The sequence below is a fragment of the Diorhabda sublineata genome, unplaced genomic scaffold (assembly GCF_026230105.1).
Source record: "Diorhabda sublineata isolate icDioSubl1.1 unplaced genomic scaffold, icDioSubl1.1 Dsub_271, whole genome shotgun sequence".
Taxonomy (NCBI): Eukaryota; Metazoa; Arthropoda; class Insecta; order Coleoptera; family Chrysomelidae; genus Diorhabda; species Diorhabda sublineata.
The window spans coordinates 6,166-10,741 of NW_026614212.1; the positions used below are offsets into that span (position 1 = coordinate 6,166).

The window sequence follows — 4,576 nt, forward strand, 5'->3', positions numbered from 1 at the left end:
CCCTAATAATTCTGATATTTGATTAATGATAATTCTTAATTCAGCATTACTGACAAAACTAGGAGCTGCCCCCTTTCACTCCTGATTCCCTGAAGTAATAGAAGGATTAAATTGAATAAATAGCCTTATTTTATTAACATGACAAAAATTAGCCCCTATAATTTTAGTAATATATAATTTAAGTATAAATCAATTTTTAACATTTGTAATTATTACCTCCTCTATTGTAGGTGGAATTTTAGGATTAAATCAAACAAGCCTACGAAAAATTATAGCTTACTCTTCAATTAATCATATTGGTTGAATACTTGCAGGAATACTAAATTCTAAATTAATTTGATTAGTATATTTTATTATTTATTTTTTTATTAGATTAAATATTATTATTTTTTTTATAAAATTAAACTTATTCAACCTAAACCAACTTTTTAATGCATTAAATACAAATAAATTAATTAAATTATTTTTTATTTTAAATTTTTTATCTTTAGGAGGTTTACCCCCTTTTTTAGGGTTCCTCCCAAAATGAATTGTGGTTAATAATTTAATTTTAAATCAAATATATACCTTAAGAGTAGTTTTAATCATTACAACATTAATCACTTTGTATTTTTATATTCGACTAACATTTTCTTCTTTAACTATTCTAATAACTGAAAATTTAATTAAACCAACAAAATTTAATAATTTTATCTTTTTATTTTTAAATGTATTTACTCTACTTAGCTTATGCCTTTGTACTAGGATCTTAAATATCTTATAAGGATTTAAGTTAAGTTAAACTATCAACCTTCAAAGTTGATTATAGATTTTATCTAAGCCTTAAAAATTATTTACCTTTAAATTTGCAATTTAATATCATACTTGAATATAAGGCTTGGTAAAAGAATAAAATATTCGTAAATAAATTTACAGTTTATCGCCTGAACTCAGCCATTCTACCGAATAAATGGTTGTTTTCAACAAATCATAAAGATATCGGAACATTATATTTTATTTTTGGGATCTGAGCAGGTATAGTTGGAACCTCCCTTAGAGTGTTAGTACGAACAGAATTAGGAAGACCCGGAACTTTGATTGGAAATGATCAAATTTATAATGTAATCGTAACTGCCCATGCATTTATTATAATTTTTTTTATAGTAATACCAATTATAATTGGGGGCTTTGGAAACTGATTAGTACCCTTAATAATTGGTGCTCCAGATATAGCCTTTCCCCGAATAAATAATATAAGTTTCTGATTATTACCTCCTTCTTTATTCCTTCTAATTATAAGAAGAATTGTAGAAAGAGGTGCAGGAACTGGTATGAACAGTTTACCCTCCTCTTTCATCTAATATTGCTCATGGGGGATCTTCAGTAGATTTAGCTATTTTTAGTTTACATTTAGCAGGAATTTCCTCAATTTTAGGGGCTATTAATTTTATTACCACAGTAATCAATATACGACCCAAAGGCATAACTTTAGACCGAATACCTTTATTTGTTTGAGCTGTTGTAATTACAGCAATCCTCTTACTTTTATCTTTGCCAGTTTTAGCAGGAGCAATTACTATATTGTTAACTGATCGAAATTTAAATACCTCTTTTTTTGATCCCGCTGGAGGAGGGGACCCAATTTTATACCAACATTTATTTTGATTTTTTGGACATCCTGAAGTTTATATTTTAATTCTCCCAGGTTTCGGTTTAATTTCTCATATTGTAAGACAAGAAAGTAGAAAAAAAGAAGCTTTTGGAACTTTAGGTATAATTTATGCTATAATAGCAATTGGTTTATTAGGATTTATTGTTTGAGCTCACCATATATTTACAGTAGGTATAGATGTCGATACCCGAGCTTATTTTACTTCAGCTACTATGATTATTGCAGTTCCTACTGGAATTAAAGTTTTTAGATGATTAGCTACTTTTCACGGATCAAGAATTAACTATAGGCCTACAACATTATGAGCACTAGGGTTTATTTTTTTATTCACAGTCGGAGGATTAACAGGAGTAGTTTTAGCTAACTCTTCAATTGATATTGTTTTACATGATACTTATTACGTTGTTGCTCATTTTCATTATGTTCTTTCTATAGGGGCAGTATTTGCAATTATAGCAGGAATTGTTCAATGATTTCCTTTATTTACAGGATTAACCTTAAATAATTTCTACTTAAAAATTCAATTTTTTATTATATTTATTGGAGTAAATTTAACGTTTTTTCCACAACATTTTTTAGGATTAATAGGAATACCACGACGATACTCAGACTATCCTGATATTTTTACTCTATGAAATATTGTTTCATCAATTGGATCTTTAATTTCCCTTATTAGAGTAATTTTTTTATTATTTATTTTTTGAGAGGCTTTCTCTATACAACGAAAAAGAATTAGTTCATTAAGAATAAATTCTTCAATTGAATGATTACAATTTAACCCCCCAGCAGAACATAGTTATTCCGAATTACCAATATTATCTGCTAATTTCTAATATGGCAGATTAGTGCATTGGACTTAAACCCCAAACATAAAGTTTAAACTTTTTTTAGAAATTTCAACTTGAAAAAGTTTCATATTACAAGATAGAGCATCACCTTTAATAGAACAATTATCATATTTTCATGATCATGCTTTAATAATTTTAGTAATTATTACTGTATTAGTTGGCCAATTATTATTATCACTATTTTTTAATAAATTTTTACATCGTTACTTATTAGAAGGTCAATTAATTGAAATTATTTGAACTATTTTACCAACTATTACTTTAGTTTTTATTGCCATCCCTTCTCTACGATTAATTTATATTTTAGATGAAATTAATAACCCAATAATCACTATTAAAACAATTGGACATCAATGATACTGATCTTATGAATATTCAGATTTTAAAACTATTGAATTTGACTCATATATAATCCCAATTAATGATATAAATTCATTCAATTTCCGTCTTTTAGATGTAGATAATCGAGTAATAATCCCCTTTGAATCGAATATTCGAATATTAGTTACATCTGCAGATGTTATTCATTCATGAACAATCCCTTCACTGGGGGTGAAAATTGACGGCACCCCTGGACGATTAAATCAAACAAGATTTTCAATTAATCGATCAGGATTATTTTATGGCCAATGTTCAGAAATTTGTGGATCTAACCACAGATTTATACCAATTGTAATTGAAAGAATTTCACCTAAATACTTTTCTAAATGAATTATTAAAATAATTGAATTATCATTAGATGGCTGAAAGTAAGCAATGGAATTTTAAATCATCTATAATATTATAACGGATATTTCTAATGAAAAATTTAGTTAATTTATAACATTAGTTTGTCAAGCTAAAATAATCACTTTGATAATTTTTAATTCCACAAATAATACCATTATACTGACTAACATTAATATTTTTCTTTTTAAGAATTTTCTTTTGTTTTAATAATTTAAATTATTTTAATTTTTTTTATAAAATTAAAATAACTGAAACTAAAATTAATAAAATAAATTTTAATTGAAAATGATAATAAATTTGTTTTCATCCTTTGACCCTACTTCAAACTTTAACTTCTCATTAAATTGATTAAGAACTTTAATTGGATTAAGAATTATCCCCCCATTATTTTGATTAGTCCCTTCACGATTTAATATTTTTTGAAATAAAATTATTATAACTTTACATAAAGAATTTAAAATTTTAATAGGAAATTATAAATCACAAGGAAGAACATTAATTTTTATTTCCTTGTTTTCTATTATTTTATTTAATAATTTTCTAGGCTTATTCCCCTATATTTTTACAAGAACAAGACACATAACTTTAACATTAAGATTAGCTTTACCATTATGAGTGAGATTTATAATCTATGGATGATTAAATAATACTATCCATATATTAGCTCATTTAGTTCCTCAGGGAACTCCTCCAATCCTTATACCTTTTATAGTATGTATTGAAACTATTAGAAATGTAATTCGACCCGGGACTTTAGCTATTCGTTTATCTGCTAATATAATTGCTGGTCATTTATTAATAACTTTATTAGGTAATACAGGACCTATAATAACAATCACCTTAGTAAATTTATTAATTATTATTCAAATTTTACTTTTAACACTTGAATCAGCAGTTGCAATTATTCAATCTTATGTTTTTGCTATTTTAAGAACTTTATATTCTAGTGAAGTAAATTAATGTCAATACATAAAAATCACCCTTTTCATTTAGTTGATATTAGTCCATGACCCTTATTAGGAGCATTAGGAGCTATATCTACAATAATAGGATTAATTAAATGATTTCATTTATATAATAATAACCTATTAATAATCGGTTTATTAATTACAATATTAATTATATACCAATGATGACGAGATATTGTTCGAGAAGGAACCTATCAAGGATTACATACTCTTTTAGTTACTAAAGGCTTACGTTGAGGAATAATTTTATTTATTACATCTGAAGTATTTTTTTTTATTTCTTTTTTTTGAGGATTTTTCCATAGATCATTAGCACCAAGAATTGAACTAGGATTATTATGGCCCCCAAAAGGAATCCAAACATTTAACCCAATTGAAAT

The 4,576-nt window shown here is 26.0% G+C and overlaps 2 pseudogenes; both read left to right on the forward strand.

Moving 5' to 3' along the window:
- Positions 1-915: 915 nt before the first annotated feature.
- LOC130452185 (cytochrome c oxidase subunit 1-like) lies at positions 916-2,519 on the forward strand (annotated as a pseudogene).
- A 28-nt stretch (positions 2,520-2,547) lies between these two features.
- Positions 2,548-3,232, forward strand: LOC130452183 (cytochrome c oxidase subunit 2-like; annotated as a pseudogene).
- Positions 3,233-4,576: the final 1,344 nt, after the last annotated feature.